This window comes from Tachypleus tridentatus, chromosome 6, assembly GCF_004210375.1.
Source record: "Tachypleus tridentatus isolate NWPU-2018 chromosome 6, ASM421037v1, whole genome shotgun sequence".
Taxonomy (NCBI): Eukaryota; Metazoa; Arthropoda; class Merostomata; order Xiphosura; family Limulidae; genus Tachypleus; species Tachypleus tridentatus.
In genome coordinates, this window is record NC_134830.1 from 156278873 (window position 1) to 156302781 (window position 23909).

A 23909-nucleotide genomic window follows, 5' to 3' on the forward strand; every position below is an offset into this window, starting at 1 on the left:
TTTCCCAGATGTTTTATGTTGAAACCACTTCCTATTATCATTTCTGTTGACACTCAGAAATTTACTATAAATATAATAGAATATATTTTGGTTATTTACACGACCTGTTGCTGCCATAAAGAATAACAAATAATACTGAATAGAAAAAAAAAGTATCAAAGTGGACGCAAAATCAAATACTATCGAGAAATGACATGTCGAGCGCCTATAACCGTTTATGTGCTAACGGTGTGTTTCTCATGGGTTCTATAACAACTAATAAAGCTCTCACTATGTAAAAATCTATAGCCAGTTGTTGTCAACATTTTACGCAAAGCAAAATGTGACCAGATCTCAATAGAAAGATTCACTTATGTTAAATTACATGTGGCATTTTTTCCAGAAATCTGGAAGTGATGGAGAAAAATGGTTATCATTTCTGGATTCAGCGAACAGAATTACTGTATAACTTTAACTGGTGATAGAAACTTATGCATTTTGTTTCAGAAAGTTTATTCTAAATAATTATCCCATCCACATGTCGTGTGAAAGTGAATTTCATTATCACAACAGAACAATACAGAAAGTATTTTATTAGTTTCAAAATATATGACAAATAACAACCTTTTTAATGTACATTTTATAATCTCTTGGGTTTTCTTGTGCTAGCTCATTATGCATTATTTTAATTTGGCATTGACATTAATTTAGAAAAAACATAAATGTAAAAGGGAAGACCACTCTAAAATATAGCAAAATAGGTAGAATGGAAAGTTAGACCTAAAGAAAATTAAACACATTTAGACATGTAATATTCTAATCGTATGTGTGTGTAAATTTGTGTGAAACGTTGCCATCGTTTAGAAATATGAAAAAATCCCTATTGAGGTGTAGGCGTTGCAAACTGATATTTTTTCCTTATAAACTTATCAGAATGTATGTCAGACCTCAACGTCACATATTAAATATTTAGTTTTCCTTATACTTAAGAAAAAAATACATATGTAACATCACCATAAGATTTTAGGCCTAGAAGTACCATCAGAACGAAATTTAATTCAGTCGTTGAAGAACGTTAAAGCTGAATAAAGAGTTTAACGTATTAGACCTGGTAAAATAATCCAGGATTCAGTTTGTATCTTTTTATAAATTAAAACAGCGTAAAATATATTCTTCAAACGTTAAATGCTGAAAAATATGGCAATATGACATCATTTTCTCGCTTTTCACAATTGTTAAAAAAAACAAGAAAGAAAAAACCATCATTTCACACATCGATACAATCGTTCCTTAAAGTTTATTTATCCTACCCGCTCCCCTAGTCGCCTGTGAAATAACCATTTCTATATATACTTGTATTTAATGTTCTATTTTCTGGTTTAATTCACATAAATCGTCTGTTGTTGCTTTTCCGAACAATAATTTCAAAACATTTCCACCAACGTCTCTAAAACCACGTTTTTGTGGAGTCCGATCGGAAATAGAAAAATATCTTTATTATCCTTTAAATCTAATAACAAATCTTCTATCTTAAGAAGATATCGTTTATCTTAGGTATTATAGTTCTTAATTACTATTTTTTGTAAGATCATTACAAAACATAAGATTGCTGTTCCCTGATTTCTCACTTGAAATTACGTCATGTTTCCCGAACCATTGTCATCGAAACTAACGCGACGACTTATGTAAAAAGATTTCTTGTACGATATTAGTTCTTCTCGTATTCAAACTATTAAGCAAACGTACTGTGGAAATGGTTTATTTTCAAGAATTATCCACCTATCTTCTGACAACATAAAATTTCTTTCTTCAATAAGAATCATGCCCATCTTATGTTTTAGTGGTACAATACTCACTTTCCGCCGCCATGTTAACACTCATCCATAGAATAATTACACTGGGGAACACTTTTTCAGTAACTTTGAGTTGCATTGGATATTTTAACTGATTCTATAGGAAGACCTTTCTATAGTCAATTTGAGTGTGTTGATTTCAAATCTGAAGTCGGTTTTTGTTTGCAAGCTACAAATTTTATTCAATTTGACATTTTTATTTATTTTTTAATTTTTCGTTATTATAGGAAATTATAGGAATAGCTTATCAATTTGGGGACGGGTAAAGGTTCAGGGTCAGAAGAACAGTTCTCCGATTGTGTACACTTTTCTGACAATTCACTGTCACAACTGTCTTGTTCGCTTGTATCATGTCCAATGTCTTTATCGTCCAATGAAGGCAAGCCTTTGAAAACTGGAAAACTGGAACGTTCCGTCTTCAGAGTGCGGAGCAGGCCGAATAGCTGAGGGAATGTTCGGATACGTAATCTTATGTCGGTTTTTCTTCCCAACACCCGTTGTGTTTACCATGCAGAAATAACAGTCAGTTACATGGTTGATGGGCTCGCGCCAAATCATTGGAACACCAAAAGGCAGACCATTGCGTTTTCCTTTGGTCCAGTCTCGAAGCATTTCCTCACAATTGTGGCACACAACATGAGGAGCCCATTGCTTGTCTTGATCACCAAGATGAACTTCAAAATATGCCTTGTAGGCACGCGTGACGAACGAGGATATGTTACGTCTCTGACGATTGAGTGTGTAGCATCCACATATGTAGCAGAATGCATCAGGCTTGTTTCTGCAATGATATCTATTTTTGGAAGCCATGTTTGATCTGAAACAAAAGAAGAATGATCAAAATATTAGAAGCTATCTATATATAAGGATGTGAAAATGCTTATTCATGGTTCATGCAAGTTCACATTTGTACAATTTCATTAACCTCAAATTGCATACAAACTAGAGCTTGTAGAGAAACACTAATTTCAGATTTGAAATCAGCACCTAAAACTCCTTCAAAATCAGTTAAAATATCCAATGCAACTCAAAGTTACTGAAAATGTGTTCCCCAGTGTAATTAGACAAAAATTAATTACTGATCAAATTTCGGGACATTGTAAGTAAGATATAAATAGATAACGCAATTCTCAAAAAGGTACTTATATATAGTATAAAAGGATTCCCGGTAAAACATCACTTTGACAAATGTTATCTTCATATGAAACATCAAACAGGAGGAATTATATCGAATTTCCCACCATGCTCTTCGTATGGTATCTGTCACAAGATCAGCAAAATAACGCTTATGTTGACTAGATTTAGTATATTTTCAATCTTTTGAAATTTCAAATACATTTATTTATACAAGTTAGGCTAAACGATTTAGACTTTAGAAGAATAATGCCATTTGTTTTATAGTAATCTATTCTACATAAGAACATTTTACAATAAAATCTTAAAGCTTTATGGGGAGATTGTTATACGATAGGCTGAGTTATATTGTACGAGTTTGTGTTTGTGTATCTGTTTGTGTCTGTAAAATAACTATGGATATACACAACTTCCTCACAGACCAAGCAAGTAGCTTGTTTGTTTTTTATTGGTCATAGTTTCATAAGGGAAATGATTTTTGCTGTTTATTTTTTCAGGTTTTCTTTCTATTTTTGATTATTATCGTTCACACTGTCAGAAGTGACGCTAGGAACGAAATAACCGAAAACATTTACAATGGTTATGATGGTCATAAAGATTAAAGGGGAAATAGGAACGCTGTTGAAAGAGATATGAATAAAAGTGGTTTTACCAGTAAACCAGGATTCGTAATAGGTAGTGGAAATGGAAAATACAAGAATATGTTTGAAAAAGACCCAAACTTTGGCTTGGGTTTTGACAGTGGCCTTAACTTAAGAGGTGGGTTGGGAAGGGAAACACGAACAGCAAAACAATCAGAAATTGAGTTCGGAAATGATCTAAGAGAAAGATTATTGGATAGTGAACTAACAAGAAATGAAAGTTTTATTTGGATGCTTAGAATCACACTGCTGGATGATAATTGGTAAGAGCTCAATTAATTTCGATGTTGAAGTTAATATAAATAAATGAGTATATCAAAATTTAAATACGAAAGCGTTTCGAATAAATTTAATCAATTTAACCACTGACCATTAAACTCGACTTGTGAGTCTGTAGATCGCCTGTTCAAATTCCTATGGTGTCAAACGTGCTTGCACTCTCATTGGAAAAAGTGCAGCCCAAAATTATCAAAATTCTTGACATATGTAATATTTATTTTATTAATGGGAATATTTTCTCACATGATATAAGAATGCATAGTCTGCTCTTTTAATAACTGTCATACAATATCGTCAGTGGTTTGGAAGAACCTGCTTTGTTAACTTTACTGTTTTTAAAAGTTCTGAATATTTAAAAAAATGCTACTCTCTGAAGGTTAAGAAAAATAATTTGTTTTCTAAGTAATGTGTAATGTCTAATAGCTTAAAATATTTACACATTAAAAATTATTATTCTGAAATGAGAAAAATAAGGACCTTAGGTCAAGTTGTTTTCTTAAAGTAAAGCAACACAGTGGGCTATCAGAAATTTGTAATCGCACAGAACCGACTCCAGATATTAGTGATTAAATTCACTCAAGTCATTGCTAACTCGTTGGGAAATGAGAGAGAATTGTTGTATTTGTACAGAATGGAAATTTTCAGTTTTATTAAAGGTTAATTTGGAACACTTTAACTTCTACTTTACATGTAAGTGTGAAGAAAAAAGTTGAAAATTCATCAGTGGAATAACCTGTGTGATACGTTATATCTCACACAAGACCCCAGATATTTATACATAAGTCTGTTATATAAACATTTTATGTAAATTAAACATATATAAATTGAAAAATAACGTATATATATCAAGAAATATATTTGTATAGCTCATATGAAACCAAATACAACTGTAACAAAATAATTTGTGGTATTTTTAAAACACAAACATCCTGAGATTAACAAAGACAAAGTTTGCAGCTCTTTGTTAACCTGAAGTTGACCTAAGAAGGTGGAAACATTGTTCCCAACTTTATTTGAATAAATGTATTAATACCCATATCAAACGTTTCAGATTAATTTTTACTTCAATTAGGTTTCTCGTCAATTCGAATAAACTTCCCCTATCCTTTAAAAATCATTAAAGTTAATAAAATAACTTACTTATAATAACATTGACAATTCTGTGATTTTAATTTAATTGATATGAAAGTTCATATACGTTTTCTTTTTTCATTGTTTTTTAGGATCCAGATTATCGCTGATAGAAATGATATTCTGAAATCTTACCTTTATTCAAATAACACCAGAAGGTTATATAGTACAAGAAAAATATATTCTTAAACTTACTGTAAACTGAATATTGAAATAAAAATTGCATTCAAATTTAGTTTGATTATTTTGTGGATATAGAATACACAAAAGAATAAACTGAATCAAGTAAGAAATAAAGTGTAATTTATATTTAAAAGAAAACTTTCGTTGATCTGTCTCTATGTGTATTTCTTCTGTTCCAGGAACATTTTTCAATACATATATTGAAATGCTTGCTCAGGTTAGTTTATGTAGAACATATTTCAAGTGTTGACAATTCGAAGAAGAAATGTTCTAGAAGAAATATTACCACATGGTGAAATGTTTGATTCTGAAATTTATCTTTTATCTCTACTCATATTCTTGTTATCGATATTTGATCCATAAGCCAGCTGATAGCATCAACTACTTACAGACTAAACTAAACGCTAAACGAGCAGCGGAAACTTTCTCAATATGTTTTATAAAATCATTGTTGTTTTATAATCATCATTGTTTTATACACGTGTGTACTGATACTTCACTGTAACATGTATCACATTTCTTATTATTAAGCAAAATATTATGAGGCTTCTAAAATATTTGTTTAAAAAATTAATGTTTCTCTATTAGTGGCCTTGTCTACTATTAGGTTGTCAGGAAGTATTATTTTGTTTCACGTTTTCTTTCATTTAAACGTTCACTAGTTTGTTGCAATTATATTGCTAAATGAACTAATAGCACTGCTAGGAACAAAGTATATGAAGGATATGAGAGCAATTATACATTAATTGTGCCAAAAGAAGTTTGAAAGGTTTTCTTCACAGTTATAACATATGTATCTGGTACAACTGGTTATTCGGTACCTTCGAAATTCTCGTAGAGTTGACAATCAAATTTTCCAAAGTTTTCATGTTTTTGTTTAAACAGGCCAGCAAAGCACGTAATAAACATTGGATAAAGAAACAATGGCTTCATAGAGTCAACCGATACCAAACTGATACATTTAGAAAGGGAAAGACAACGACATGTAGATTTGAAAATAAGAGACGAGTATTTCCAAACAAATTCTAGATGAATAAAGATATATATTCATTTGTTATCAATTTTATTCTCTTTTCATCAGTTTATATTTTTCTTTAGAAACATAATACTATAAAATATTCATTGTGATAAAGGAAATAATAAATTGAACTAAGTAGGAGTTTGTTTTGTTACCGATTTGTAAATAATTTTTACGTGATAGTAAAAAAATGAATATTAATTTCAAAGTTTACGTATCTTATGGAAAATCTACTTATAAAAGCAAAATACCTTGTATGGAATTCAAGTTATTAGGTCAAGGTAATATTGCAAAAGATCTAAGGAACATAATTCAAAACTCCTTATGCAATAATATTATTGGGTCACACTATCACGTGACACTAACAGATGCATTTTGATAGGTAATTAACCAATTCTCCAAGTTCTTTTATGGAATATGAAGTAAGATTAGCTACAGTAAAAGCTCTCTTTCATAATACAGTTTTTTTTTTTATTAGATGCTATGTTATCTAACAATCTATTTTGATTTTAACAAATGAAAGCAGCGGGTGTCAGTCTAATAAAGTTCACATTGGATGCTTTACCATATATGCAGTCAGAAACCATTATTAGATGTGATTTTATCATAATTTTAATTTAAAATCTCATTAATCGACAGGCATACACTGTTCGAGTCAAACTAGATGACGCCATATTCCAGAAAACTTTTGATAAGAAAATTGCATTTATCAAATGAAATCATGGTTTCAGATCATTTAAGAAAAACTAAACTTAAGTTAACATATTTCTCCATTTTTGTCAATTCCAGTTACAACATGAAATACTTTTATTGATCTATTTTCGTCTTTTCCATTTCAATAGTTATTTGAAACAGTATGGAGGAACGAACTCACTGGCTTTACTTTACGTAACATTTCCAGGTTTTCTGCATTTCAACAGTTTTATTGTGATATATTAAAACAATATGACATTTATTGTCGAGTTTAATAATATTCATTCAAACTGTTAAAAGTAAAGCAGTTTGTTATATTCAGTAGCTTCTGATCTTATCAACCAATGGGGATCAGAATTTGATAATTAATTGAGTGATTAATATAGGTGATTGAGAATAAGATTTACACTTATTATCAGTCATAATGTCGACAATTTCCCATATAATTTAGGTTGTTTCTAAACAAGATATCAAACTAATAGTGTTGAATAATCATGATAAAAAGTGAATATAACGTAAAACTGATAAACATAATAACATTGATTTACACATCACATGAGACATTGGTGTTAGATCTATTACATTGTAAACGGTTACATATTCTAAATAGTTCTTTAAAGATTTTGAACAAGTAGAAGTTTTCATCATAATATTATTACAACCACACTCTATGCATGTTTCTATATAGACAGTCTTATATACGTCAAACATAGTTTTCGGAATGCTATTTAAGTTAGCCATTTAATACAACATACATTATACATATTATAAATTAAATATATTACAGACATTATAATCAATAAAGTTACTGAAACTAACCTTAAAAAAATTGAAACATTTATTAGAAGCACGCACCTATGCTCAGAAACATGAAAGTAAAGTATATCAAACACTTGAATTGATTTGAGATCTATTTATACATTCTCCAAGAGCTGTTAATTGAAAAAATGAAGTTGGTAAAGGAACTTATTTAATGAGAACATGAGCTGTTAAGCATACATGTAGTGCCAACTGAGAAAACATTGTTACGATACAAGTACGTATCTGTAGAGCTTGTTTTGTCTGCAAGACTAACTAACGTGTGACTTAATTTACGTTTCTTATATAGTCGTACAATATCTCTGAACTTTCTGTACTGGGATAAAATGTATCTGAATATTCTTTACTGGTGCAAAATTCAACAGTTTCTGTACTACGTTGTACGGTATCTATGCGGACTATAACGGCTTATAATATGACTGGACTTTAATTTCCATACTGGGATAAAATGTATCGGAAATTGTATTTAATGATACAGTCTCTCTGAACGTTTTTTAGTGCAAAAAAATTAATTTATCGATCTAAACTGTAACACAAAACTCTATAATTCTAAGATAGTTTTTCTTCTTAAAGGGCAAGCAAAGAGCAACAATATTTAACTGAAACATTTATGACATAAAACCGTTCTTGTAACAAACGTGAGATAATTTTCTAAAACACTTGTGATGTAGCATAACATTTGCAATTAACATATGGTAATTTACTAAAACTCTTTTGAAATAAACATTATTTGCTTTTATATCTGATGAAACAAATTAATGTTTGTCATTGTTATTAAATACTTGCCTTGATTTTGGAAAATTCTACGAAATTATGATTTTCTCTCTTATTTCTGCAACACTTCCTGGCCCGCCATGGCCAAACAAGTTAAGGTGTGTGACTCGTTCAGCTGCAGCACAGAGGCTTAAATGTCACTATATTCCACAACATTAAAAAGAATAAAACTTAAATTTATAGATTTCTCCATATTTTGAAATTCAAGTCCCAATATAAATTAGTTTTATTTTTTTTTGGTCGTTTCTTTTACAACAATTAACAAAAACAGAGTAGAAGAAGGAGCACATTAGCTTTAGTTTACGTTAACACTTTCATAATTCCTGCATGGTTACAGTTTTACTGTGATATGGGAATACAGTGTGACAATTTATTGGGAATTTGATAAGATTCATCATGACTGTTAAAACTGAAACGGTTTTACTGTATTCACGAAGTTCTGATTTAATGAACCAATGGTGATCAGAGTATGATTATATATCTAGTGAATAATATTTATACATATTGTTAGCCGTAATATAAGGAATATGTCATAAGATTAATTTTATAAGATTAAGATGGGTTAGTGATAACCATTCTATTTTTACATGGTTTGTGGTCACATGCTCTAAGTGGACATTCTACACATTTCAACATATCTTCCTCTGACATTTCCACAGTTAGAGCTAACGAATTGTTTAAGGTTAAAGGTAAGGACATAATCCTGTATTTTTTATTAATGTCAGTATTATCTCACATGATATAAGAATGCATAGTGTGGTATTTTAATAACTATCACGTCATATCGTCACTGGTTTGTTTTTTTTTGGAAGGAGTTGCTGTGTTATCTTTACTTTTCTAAAACTGTTGAATATTTAAAGAATTTGCTGCTTTCTGATGGTTAATTAAATTTCTAAGTAATGTGTAATATTTAAAAGCTAAAATTTATACCCATTTAAAACGTATTGGGATTAAAATTAGAAGCATAAGGGCCTCAGGTCACCTTGTTTATTTAATGGAAAGCAACAGGGCTATCTGAATTTTATTTATTGCAAATAACCTACCCTTGATATTAGCGATTTAAGTCACAAAAGTCATCGATAAGTCGCTAGGGGAATAGAGAGGAAAACTGTGTTTGTGCAGTACAAGTAATCTTCAGTTTTATCAAAGGGTAAGAATAAACATTTTAACTTCTACTTTACAAGTAGCTGTAAGAAGAGGAGATTCATAAATGTAATAGAGTGTGTGATATATTACTTGTTACATTAGATTACAGTGATATATATATACGTGGTTTATATGAATATTTAACGAGCATTATATAAATAAACAAATTAAACATATAGATTAATTTGTAGTGCATATTGAAACCAATTACAACAGTAATCAAATAATTAACAGATGTCTTAAAACATAAACGTCATCAAATTAACAAAGAGAAAGTTTCTTACTCTTTATAAACATGAAGATGACCTAATAAGGTGGAAACGTTGTTCTCTTCTTTATCTTAATAAAAATTTCAGTATACAAACCAAACGTCTTCAGATACATTTCCACTTCAATTAAGTTTCTCGTCGTCACGAATGAATTTTCCCAATCCTTTAAAAGTCATTAACGTTAATTAAATAACTCACTTTTAACAACATCCACAATATGAGGTGTTATCTCAACTTAAATAACACTTTATATATGTTTTTATTTTCGCAACGTCTTAGGATCTGAATTATCTGCGATAGAAATGGTGTTCTGAAATGTGAACTTTATTCAATTAACAAACTTTAGGTTTTTTAATGAAGGAACAATATATACTTCAAATTACTATAAACTTAATGTTAAATTAAAAACTTTGTTTTGAAATATATTTTGATTTTTTCGGTAATAGAAAACAGAGAACAATAAACTGTATAAAGTAGTAAATATCTGTCTATCTGTCTTTTATTGGTGTTTCATGAACCCGTTTCGATACAGAACTAAATGTTTGTTAAGGTTAGTTTCTACAGAATATATTTCGAATGTTAACAATTCGAAAAAAAAATATTCTAGAAGAAATATTAATACATGGCCAAATATTCGACCCTGAGATTTTTCTTGTATCTGTACTCACATTCTTGTTATCGATATTTAATCAATAACCCAGCTGTTTATATTAGAGGTTGTTTTAAGTTTCTCAGTAATCAATCCTCCGTAACTTTATTCCATACTGTAGCGGTATCAAGATGATACAGTTTCTTCCTAGTTCTACTCATTAATACAGTGTCCATAGTTTCCACAATCCCTTTACAAACATCGATAACGTCAACTTATTTCAGACTAAACGCTAAACGAGAATCGGAAACTTTCTCAACATGTTTTATAGAATTATTGTTATTCTATAATCATCACTGGTTTAGCTTTTACGTGGTCTACATGTTGTTGAAATTAGATGAAGCTTTACCCAGCTCTCGAACAGGACAAGTTTCGGATTTCATCTTATATGTTTGACAGGCCTTTAAGATGTGAATCAATATTTATATTTTGAATTAGCGGTAACTCTTTTATAGTCAATGGTTCTTGTCCGTGGGGAAATTCTTATATTTAACAGATTTCCTGTGTATTTAGTTTTACTTGTTAAACTATAGAATAATGTAATTCATTAGATTTTAGTAGAACAAGTTCTAGGCAATCTAAGATATGCACTATTCTTTAATTTAATTACGTCAGTTCGATAACCGAAACCGATTTATATTTCATTTAGGGCATACTATTGAAAAGATAAGTTCATTTTTTACAGATAAAATAATCAAGTTCCTGGTGTCAAATTTGCAAATATAAAATTATTCTATTTTTGCATAGTTCAGGATCACATACACTATGGAACCTTGTATATATTTCAGCATAACTTTCTCTGTCATTTCCACAGTTAGAGCTAACGAATGGTTTAAGTATACAATACTAAATAATTTGAATTTTCTATCTGTTGCTTTTAAAGGTATCTTTATGAACACTCATTGTGAATCCTTTACTGCGGCTGTCTTTACTTCACTTTATGTACAATAATTTCATCTGACAGTTTATGTAATTCACTTGTACAAATAAACCATGAACTCACCTTTCTGTCTCCAGCTATTTACAATACTTGTACTGACGTAGATAACTCAGTCACACTATTTTCAACTTTAAATGATAATTGTTGATAATTATTCTGAATTCTGGCCCGGCATGGCCGAGCGTGTTAAGACGTGCGACTCGTAATTCGAGGGTCGCGGGTTCGCATCCAAGTTGCGCTAAAGATGCTCGCCCTTTCAGCCGTGGGGGCGTTATAATGTTACGGTCAATCCCACTAGGCTTTGGTAAAAGAGTAGCCAAAGAGTTAGTGATGAGTGGTGATGACAAGCTGCCTTCCCTCTAGTCTTACACTGCAAAATTAGGGACGGCTAAGGTTTCTCCTCCTGGTTGGGGGTTGTGCAGTGTGCTAACAATCTACTCATTTAAAAAAACAGCCTGTTAATGAATCCGCAAGCGATTGCGGCCGTATATTCCTTCACGGAATCGAGAGGCATAACAATAATAATAATAAATAAATTCTGAATTCTAGAATTGAAAACTAACATTTTAGTTTTTGCTTTTTGACGCTCAGATAGTCTTATTTTGGTGGGTATCAAAGTGGTAGTAATGTTTACTAGGGCTTAATGATACATTTTTAATTTCCTTCTCATGTAATTCGAGTCTCTGGATTAATTAATTCATTATAATCACACGTTAAATTAAACATTTCTACAGATACTTCTTTTGATGTTCTGTTTTCTTCTTTAATTCACGTAAATTATCTGTGGTTGCACATATTTCAAAATATTTCCACTAGCGTCTATTAAACCACGTTTTGGAGTTCGATCGGAAATCGGAAAGCTATCTTTAATATTCTTTAAATCTAATAACAAATATTCTATCTTAATAGGATATTGTTCATCTTAGGTATTATAATTTTAATTAATATTTCCTCTAATATCATTACTGAACATAAGATAGCTGTTCCGAAATTTGTCACATGAAATTGACACTGTCATCGAAACTAACATAACCACTCACGTAAAACGATTTCTGGAACAATATTAGTTCTTCTCGTAATCAAACTATTAATCGAATGTACTGTGGAGACGGTATATTTTCAGCAATTATCCACTTATCTCACGATAATATAAAATTTTCTTATTCAATAAAAATCATGATCGTCTTTCTCTCTAGTGGTACAATACTCACATTCTTTACCGCCATGTTTACACTCATCTATATAATAATTACCGTTGTAAACCTGCAGATACGTCAACTGCTAAAACATATAAATCTTATAATCACAAACACATATTTATATAACTCATACAGTAATGTCTATATATATCCTGTATTTTCTACGTAATTCTAATTACAGCTATGCTTTTAACTTTATATATTGTTAAAAGCTCGTAGTGCACCACTAGTTTCGTCACTAAAGCTAACATTAACTCTATTAATGTCGTTTTTTTTTATCCTAGGTACAGCTACAGTACCTAGTACAGTAGTACAGTACTATTATTCGCGACAGTAGAAGCTTTCTTTCATAATATAATTTTTTACTAAATACTATGACTTATATTCATTTTAACAAAAGAAAGCAGTAGCTATCAATCTAATAAAGTTCACAGTTGATGCTTTACCATCAGACTAATTAAACTTCGCTTTTGATACTACCATCTACAGTCAGAAATCATTATTCGATGTGATTTTACCATAATCTTAAATTAAAATATTTTTAGTCAACTGACACATACGTAAAATAAATCATTTTTATTTCCTTTTATATTGTCTGAGTCACACTAGATGGCACTATATTCCTGAAAAAATTATTGAAAACTTCCATTTATTAACTGAAATCCTAATTTCAAAACATTAAGAAACAATTAAACTTAAATTTATAGATTTCTACATTTTTTTCCAATTTCATTCCCAACAAATAATATTTTATTGACCTATTTTCATCGTTTCCTTTTGAATAAATTACTAAAACAGCTGTACTTTACTTTAACACTTCCATATTTCCTGCATGGTTACAGTTTTACTATGATGCAGGAAAACAGTTTCATATGTTATTGTTGTATTTAATAAGATTCTTTAAAACTGTTAAACGTTTTAGGAGTTCCCTGCTGTTACAGCAGTACGCCTGCGGATATACAACGATAAAAATATGGGTTCGATTTCCTTCGGTGGACTCAGCAGACATCCTGATGTGGCTTTGCTGTAAGAAAGGACACGCACTCTCAAATAAAGGAACAAAAGTTTTGTTCTCATACGCTGGTTCAGTTAATTATGAAGCAAAACTTAAACAAATACGAATAATTTATGTAAATGAAAGATATTTCTGAAAAAAAAGACCCATTCGAAAAATACCTTTTATTCTGTTTCGTTCAACATCCTGGGACAATATACAAAATTTCATTTGAGACGAGTTGAGGAGGTGGATGGTTCCTCCGAAAAACTTATTAGCAGCTGTAAAGGCCGATGAAGATACGGCTCTTAGATTTTTTATAGATTACTAGAGCATCATAATCTAATCTCGAGGAACATACAAATTCAAATTCAAAACTTCATATTTCATCTTTGTTTTCGTGTTACTCTTTAGCTGCCACTTGGGTAGAGAGCTCGACTCCTAATCTGAGTGTCGCAAGCTCAAATCCCCGTCAGAAGAAATATGGTCGCTCTTCAGCTATGTGGACGTTATAATGTTACGTGCAATCTCATTATTCGTTGTTAAAAGAGTAGCCCAGGTCTAAGGGTGGGTGGTGATGACAAGTTGCCTTCCTTCTAGTCTTATACTGCTAAATTAGAGACAACTAACGCAGATAACCCTCGTGTAGCTTTTCACGAAATTCACAAAGAAACGAAACTAAACCAAGTTTTAACTCTATTTCTAAAGGATACACCATCCCAATAACAGTAGAGAATGTTAACTATCAGTATCAACAAAGTTTACGTCAAAACAAAATTTGAATGATTATTTGACTGTTGTTAAGCTGCATTTCTTTTATTAGCTTTTTATTTACGTTTAAGAGGCTCTTGTACATTTAGTTCTACGTACAATGTTAGTTATTTTGACAACAAAGGTTTATGTTACGTCGTACGTCGTATTAAATGAAACCGCGGAAATAAATTGTCCTTATGAAAGTTTCGATACTTAGGTTATAAATTCATTACAAACGACATTTACTGATGTTCATTGTGGTGGATATATCTCACGATTGTTCGATGTTAAACACAAAGCTACGCAAAGGACTATCTGTGCTTTGCTCACCACGTGTGTCGAGAGCCGGTTTCTGGTTTTGTAAGTCCGCAGATATGTCTCTGTGCCACTAGAGGGCGATATATTTAACGAAACAAAAAAAAACTCACTGAAAAGCCCAATTTAATTATCGTGGTAATGAAAAAAAAACGTACTAGGCGGTAGATTGGGGTCTACAAAATATTAAACCGACGTACCTTTGCTATTGTTATTAAATTTAAGAATGTTGAAAGGGTGAAGACGAAACATATCCAGTTTAACGAAATATATATTTTTTCGTATTTTCATGACAAAACACCAGTCGCACCAAACATGCTCGCCCTTTCACCCATGTGGGCATTATAATGTGACGGTCAATCCAACTATTCATTGTTAAAAGAGCAGCCCAAGAGTTGACAGTGGGTGGTGATAACTATCTGCCTTCTTACATTGCTAAATTATGGACGGTTAGCGCATATAGCCGTCGTGTAGCTTTGCGCGAAATTCAAAAACAAACTAACTTATAACTATTCGCTATTTAATTAACTTTTTTAATTAATTCATGGCATACATTGTTTTACTTTTTATTAATGGATTGTACTCATGTGTGGTTTGAGATAAAGCTTGCTTTGAACCTCTAAGTTGTTATTTTTTGGAATATTTTCGTTAGTTTTTATTAACGACAAAACCGAAGGTAAAACAAAAATATCTTCATAAAGTTGTTCTTTCGTCTCATTATTGTATGTTATCTTTCAAGTTCCTGAAACAAAGATTTTCGTGATTCTTCGTATGTACACAAAATATGATTAGGCTCCCCTGGATTCTAAGATAAGAGTATAAGAAGCTTCCTGCCTGTAAGACGAGACGATTATAATAATTTGATTGTTCAAAGAAAATTCGTTACCATTAACTTGGTTCTATAGCACTCGTCTGAAGAACGAGCGGTTCTTCCTCATATTTACTGACGCTATACTCGCTTTACTTTGACCTTCGCTGGTAAAGCGGTAAGTCTACGGAGTTACAACGCTAAAATCGGAGGTTCGATTCCCCTAGGTGGACTCAGCAAATAGCCCGATGTGTTTCTGTTATAAAAAAACACAAACACACACACCACCCGTTATAAACTAGTGACGTCATTAAACAGGGACAGCAAACGAAACATAAATATGTAAGTCAACATGTATTCATTCACAAAAATGTTTTGTTCCTGTTGACATCAACCCTAACTGGATAGTGTTGCTGTACTGTTCAGGACAGTTCAGTTGGTTGTTTCAAGTTATGTACACAAATACAGAAGGGTCTACTTGGGATATTTGTTCAACAGGTTTCGAAATGTTTAGTATCATGGAACATTATATAAATTTTAATTGGTAATTAGGGGTGGGATTTGTGATTCCGCTGAGAAAAGGCCTAATATTCTATACTTTGTATGTTCTCCTTTGATAGGAAGTCGTTTTTATATTATCATAAGAAGATATCTCTGAAAAATCAAACTCAACTTTTACAACGAAGTGTATGAAACCTAAGTGTGATATATGTTCTGACGTCAAATTTTAAATATGACAGATTTAGTTTTTTCGGACATTGCAATAATTTCATTAGAATATTCAGATACTATTACTAAACCAACAGGCCTGTCCGATAACTTGTGGCAGGGATGTTTTGAAATGAACCATATGAGAGTATCGTATAATGAACGATATTACTTTAAAGTCACACCTACAACTTTGTGTGTTAGGCTTAACTAAGTTCTGTTAAATATGACTTAGTCTTCACATTTCACGAAATTAAAAGTAAAGGTTTTACTCAGTGCCAACATGTTATTTTGAACGAAATCGAAATTCAAAATAAGTTGTTTAGTTAGATATCAGTTATCACATTGAGACTTCTACTCAGAACTTCCTAGTACACTGCGCCCTTGACATTTTTCTAAACGTATAAAAGTATTTCACCCTTAAACGCAAACGAGATGCTGAAAACTTCGTGTCCAAAGTAACATCAATAAAGATTGTTTTTAAATGTTTCTAGCAACACTTAAACATAAGCATCAAGTGAATTGCTACATAATGAGACAAAAAACGAAACGTAAAATTACTTAAATATTGTTGTCTGGTAATCAAAATCGTTAAAATCATGTTTAAAAAATTGAACAAACCGAAAAAAATTTGAAGTAGATAATAATTCCATTTGAGTATTTCAATACTTTTATTTTGGGAAAAAAAACTGAATGCAGTAATAAAAAAGTGAAAATGTTTGTTTGTTGGTTTTTGGAATTTCGCACATAGCTACTCGAGGGCTATCTGTGCTAGCCGTCCCTAATTTAGCAGTGTAAGACTAGAGGGAAGGCAGCTGGTCAACACCACCCATCACCAACTCTTGGGCTATTATTTTACGAAACAATAGTGGAATTGACCATAATGTTATAACGCTCACACGTGCTGAAAAGGTGAACATGTTCGATAGCCGTGTTTGGGATCCGAGACAAGCACATTATGTAATAGTCGAACGCTACCTTTCCATCAGGTCACGCCATGTCTACGTGTTTAATAAAATATTTATTGTTTGTACTTCACGTTGTCTTGTTTTTAATAATTTAAATAAAAGTAGATCAGCCTGGCATGGCCACGTGGTTAGGGCGCTCAACTTGTAATCTGAGAGTCTAGGGTTTGAATCCCGTCACACCAAACATACTCTCTCTTTCGACCCTGGGGTCGTTATAACGTGATGGTCAATCCCACTATGCGTTGGTATAAGAGTAGCCCAAGAGTGGTGTTGACTAGCTGCCTTCCCTCTTGTCTCATACTTCTAAATTAGAGACGGCTAGCGCAGATAGCCCTTGTGTAGCTTTTTTGCGCGAAATTCAAAACAAACCAAACCTTACACATTACACTAACATAGATACGTTGATATAAATACAGCTATATAATTCCTCACAAAATTTATTATATACATGTCTTATGAACTTGACAACTTTAATTAAGCCACTTTAAAGCGTCTTTCATATCAATCACAGGTTGCATTAAGTAAATTATATATATATAAAGTAAGGTATTTTTTGACATTCTTTTAGCAATAGTTTTAACTGAAACATATCTTCATACCATACTTCAGAAAACAAAAGTGTCTAAGTAATACAAGATGAAGAGAGTTTTATTATACAGGTCAAGAAACTTGTGAATGTGAGGTATACAAAACTATCTAGTACCCTGAATGTCATATAACAATGGTTGGTTTGATTTGTTTTGAATATTCGCGCAAAGCTAGTCGAGAGTTATCTGAGGTAGCCGTTCTTAATTTCGCAGTGTAAAATAGGCAGAAAACAGCTAGTTATCACCACTCACCGCCAACTCTGGATTGTATCCTTTGCTGCAGGTGTCATTACAGAGTTCATGCGTAATACGTATAAATCTATTTACTATTTGTAGGTTTCATATATTGTAAGTACGGAAGTAACTTCCTATCAATTTTATCTAACATTTTTTTTAAATATATTTCGACGTATAAAGTATGAACTAACTTTCTGTCTTCAGCTACATATATAATACTTGTTCTATCGTAGATAACTCAGTCTTACAATTTCCAACGGTAAATAATAATTTTTGTTAGTTATTCTGAATTCTATGTTTGAAAACTAACATTTCAGGTCCTGCTCAATGAAGTTCAGAATGTCTGATATTGGTACGTTTCAAAATTTTCAAATGTTTACTAAGACTTAGGAGAATTTCTGGTCATCTAATTGAAGACACTGGTTTAATTAGTTCATTACAGTGACATGTTAAGTTAACCATTTATATTTATATCTGTCTTTGTTGTTCGATTTTCTTGTTTAATTGGCGTAAATCGTTTGTATTTACTTATGCGAACAAAAATTTGAAAGCATTTTCATCTATTTAACCACGTTTTCATGGAATCCGATCGGAAATCGTGATGCTATCTTTAATATCCTTTAATTCTAATAACAAATCTTCAAATGTTAACAAGATATCGTCTAAATAAGGTGTCATAGTTCTTAGTTCCTCCTTTTATCATCCTTACTGGACATCAGATTCTTATTACCTGATTTGTCATATGAAATGACGTATTATTTTCCGAACCACCGTCATCGAAATTATCACGACAACTTACGTCAAAAAGATTTGTCGAACAATATTACTTCTTCTTGTAATCAAACTATCAATCGAACATACTGTAAAAATTCGAAAATTATTTACATATCTCATGATAATATAAGATTTTCTTCTTCAATAAAAATCATACGCGTCTTATTTCTCATTGGTAAAATACGTTCTTTGCCGCCATGTTTCCACTCATCAAAAGGATAATGAAGGATAGTAAAGCGACAGATATTTCTACAACTAAAACATATAAAGAGAAATGTCCGATAACCTCTCAGACACAAGTATATATATATACAAAATATTCAATATTGTTTATCCACGTCCCACATTGTTAACTTAAGTCTAATTACAGCTACGACTACTGCTTAATATATCGTTAAAGCTTCTAGCACACCAAGTGTTTCATCAATAGAGCTAACATTAACTCTGGTAATGTCATTTGTGGGTCTATGTACAACTACTTGGAAACAAAATTTCACCTCGTTTTAGTAGAGGTAAGGATTACTTCTAGTTGAGTTGGTACACGACCACGTGATCTATGATCATGGGTAACAGTATCATCTTACGTCGTCATAGATGTTCTTGATACACAGACCCTGTTACTTGTCCTCGATACTAATGTGGTATTAGCGTCTTCTAACTCTTAATTTTCTGTCTAGGCTTTACTTATCTCTTCATCGTTATAAGATAAATCTAATTTATTCGAATAATAAGATTGGACTTTAATTTTTCTTTTTGTCAGTTGCTTGGTTTTCATCAATCATATATTCTTAAAGATAGGTTTCCTTTCTTCAGTTTCTTTAATCTATTAACATGTACCAACTGTTTTCTTTTTTTTTTACACATTTTTGTATTCTCAAAATGGATTGAACTTGTTTGTTTAAGTGCTCTGAAAGTGTCTTTCCACAGTTCTACTTATTTCTTGGTGTTTCCTCTCTTAACGATAAGGGTATATGACAACAATTTATATATTAATTTTATTTCATTAGGTTCGCCTTTTTATTTGTTTGTTTCTCTCTATTTTGAGCATGTTGTATTAAATGTTTTTAATTATCTCAAAGACTAACTGCAGTCTCTGTAAAAGCTCAGTCTTGTTATCATAACCTTCTGCGTGATAAAATATTTTATGGTCATTATCTCTTGCTTTGGCAGCAGTACATCTCTACCATGTAATAGAAAAACGGACTTTCCAGAGTAGACTCATTTTCAGCACTTTGTAATAAATGAACCAGCTCTTCCCAAGTTTTATTATCTTTCTCAAAGTATTGAGAAATTATATCTCGCAAAGTTCTGTTGAATATTTCTACTAATACCGTAGCAGCTGGATGGAAAGCAGTTGTTTCAGTTTTCTGGACACTTAACAATTGATCAATGTAATTTTCTAACGTAAAAACGAAGTTACCATCTCTATTCATCAGAAAGTACTGGGTTACACCGTGTCTCGCTGTTATGTTATTTGCAAATGCTTCAGCAATCGTTTCCGCTTTTTGATCAGGCAGCAAGTTATTTATTAACTCATCTTTATTTTGTTCACTAATCTCATAATCTAAATCACAAATTATTGGGCTACACACTCACGTTAAATCAACAGATCAATTTTAATATTTAATTGGAATTAAGCAGGATTGGTGACAGTCGAAGCTTTTTTTTGATAATACAGTTATTTTATAAGATACCATGGTATCTTGCCATTATTTTATTTTAAGAAATTAAAAAAGTGGCGGTAAGACTAATTAAATTCACTGTTGGTGCTTCACCATCATCTACAGTCAGAAATCTTTTAGATGGGATTTTATCATAATCTTGAATCAAAATTTCATTTGTCGACAGGCACATACACAAAAAATTTTTTTTTAAACTGTTTGAGTCACACCAGTTATCACTATATTCAAGACAATATTTGAGAGGACATATTTATTTATCAAATGAAATCATGGTTTCAAAACAATTAAAAAAATAAAACTTAAGTTTATAGATTTCTCCATTTTGTCAATTCCAGTCCCAACATACAATATTTCTATTGACATATTTTCGTCGTTTCCTTTTTAATAATGAACTGAAACAGTGTTGTAGAACAGTGTCTTTGGCTTTACTTTACGTTAACACTTCGATATTTCCTGCATGGCTACAGATTACCTGCGATAAAGGAAAACAGTGTACCATATTATTGTACAATTTAATAAGATTCATCAAAACTGTTAAAGGTCAAACAGTATTTCTATATTCACTAGCTTTTGATATAATGACCCAGAAAGGATCAAAATTTAATAAGAAATCTATCGATTCATTCGATATAACATAACCTATATTACAGACATTATAATTGATAAAGATTGTGTAACTATCCTTGAAAAAAGAATAGAACATTCCATACGAAACACGTACCAATTACTCGGAAACAAGCTGATAAAGTAAAGTAAATATTCACATGGATTTTAGATCTGTTTACAGCTTTTTATTGAAACACCAATGAAACTTATTTAATGAGAACATGAGTTGTTAATCACATATACTATACCAACTGTGAAACAATTGTTATTAAATAAGTATCTGACAATAAAAAATTAGCGTTCGGAAAGTTTATTTATATTCAGTTGTGTTTGTGTGTTTTGTTATTGGAAAGCTACATCGGTCTGCTGAGGTCCCCATATTCAGTTGTCTGTACTATGAAAATAGAACACTAAAACATTAAGAAATAATTATTGGACGCACCGTATAATTTAAGTATAATGTTAAGTAAAACTGTTAAATTTTTTTATTTTAAAAAAGTTTCCATAAATAACGTAATTGTACCTAACCTAAACTCGTTTGGAGTGTGACAAACAAATAAATAATAATAATGTATAACATTAAAAGAAACAAATTAAAGTTTTTAATAATTCAGATTGAAACGAAGGGAAACAAATAACTCTGTATTTTACTTTTGGAAAAAAGTAATATAAACCCCATAAGGCTTATTCAACATGATACCGTACTTTGAAAGTACATCAGTGTCACAAAGAAAACTGAAAACATTTCTATAAAGTTTGTCGCATTGATTTGTGATTTAAATTCGCTTGTCAATACATCTGGAGAAGAAGCCAATTATAAAGGGTGACATTGTATAATTTGAAATCAGGAAATAGTAATCTGGGTTATAACAGTTTCGTAACTCAGAGCTGTGGCCTTCACTATGATTGCGTATTTACAATACGCTATAAAAGTTCGTAAATTTGAAGAACACTATTAACATAACGAACTTACTTAGAACCGATATCAAGGTCTTTTTGCTTATTGCACTGGAATAAAGATGAGGCTAGTGGTAAGTGTTTTACAGTTTATTCTGTAAGTTACTTATCGGTTAAACTCTAGCACAGCTCACCGGAGACAAATAGTTGTATTTGGTGCCTGGTATTATTCCAGTATAAGAAGTGGCAAAATAATATGAGATAAATAGACCAAAATTAATTTCTGTTCATTAGAGACCTGATCTCATTACATTGTTAGTGAAATATAAATTGATAACATAATTCTTAGAAAGATATTCTATTTCAGTATAACAGAATTCCCAGTAAAATAATACTGTGACAAACGCTCTCATCATATAAAACAACAAACAAGAAAATTATGTTGAATTTACGATCAAGCTCTCGCGCGGAATCTGTCACAACATCAGTAAAATAATCTTTATGTTGACTACATTCATTAAATTAATAAGTCATTTCTATTACAGTTATTAATACAAATTAGGCAAAACCATTTGGACTAAACATGAATAATGCCATTTATTTTATACATAGTCTGTTCTATGTTTGAACATTTCACAATAAAATATTAAAACTTTATGGGGAAAAGTTATAGTATAAGCTAATTTACATCGTAACTAGTTTGTGTAACTGTTTCTCTCTGTGAAATAACTATGCATCTACAGAATTTCCTCACAGAAGAAGCAAGTAGTTTGTTTTTAATGGTCATAGTTTCACAAAAAATTACTTATTTTTTTACAGAATATCATTTTACTTTTGGTGATTACGGTCTACACTGTAGGAAGTTACGCTGAAAACGGAAGTGACAAAATAACCCGAAACATCCACAATGGTTATGGTTGTTACGGAGATATAGGGGAAATAGCAGAGCTCTTGGCAGACGTGGGAATAAAAGTGGTTTTGATAAGAAAAAAAGATTTCAGAATATATAATGGTAATGGAAGATACGAGAAGAATATGTTTAGAAGAGACCCAGATGTAGGCTTGGTTTTTGACAGTGACCCTAAGTGAAGAGATAGGTTAAGAAGAGGAACACGAACAACAAGACAAGCAACTTCCACAGGAAGAAGAGTACTGAAAGGGAAGAAGATTGAATAGTTAGCTAAGAATGAATGACAGTCTACATTTGGACGCATAAAATCGTATTGGTGGAGGGTAATTGGTAACAAGTCACTTAATTTCATTGTTCATGTTAGTATAAATAAGTAAGAATATCAACATTTAAATACAGAAATGTTTCAAAGTTTAACTTTTCAAATAATAAAGTTAATCAATTTATCCACTAGGCCATACCTCTCAACTCATATATCTGAAGATTGCTTATTGAAATCCTTATCGTATTAAACATACTTGTTCGCTCATGGGCAAAAGAGTAGTTTCAATATTCGTGACTTAGTTTATGTCTTTTTTTATCAATGTGAACATTATCTTACATGATATAAGAATGTTTAGTCTGGTCTTTTAATAAGTTTCACACCACATCGTCACTGCTTTGTTAACGTTTGTAAGAAGCTGCATTGTTAACTTTACTGCTTTTAAAATTGTTGAATATTTAAAGAGTTTTCAATTTCTCAGTGTTAATATAATTAATAAGTTTTCTAAGTAATGTGTAATGTCTGAGAGCTTAAATTTTATACACATTGGAAAAACGTATTGGTATGAAATGAGAAATATTAGAGCACCAGTACACGTTGTTTATTTAATATAAAGCTACACAGTGGTGTATGTGAACTTTGTTTATCGCATAGAACCTACTATCAGATTTTAGCGATTTCCAATGCGTTTTCATTGATAA

The 23909-nt window shown here is 31.3% G+C and overlaps 1 protein-coding gene and 1 long non-coding RNA gene across 2 annotated transcripts in view; one reads left to right on the forward strand and one right to left on the reverse strand.

The window, feature by feature from the left end:
• The window catches only part of LOC143254190 (uncharacterized), a gene marked incomplete in the record, with an annotated part of 711062 nt that overhangs the window by 237513 nt on the left and 449640 nt on the right, over positions 1-23909 (reverse strand).
• LOC143254203 (uncharacterized) lies at positions 22125-23184 on the forward strand. Its single transcript, XR_013030086.1, has 2 exons — positions 22125-22170; positions 22856-23184. It is a non-coding gene; the product is annotated as an uncharacterized LOC143254203 (long non-coding RNA).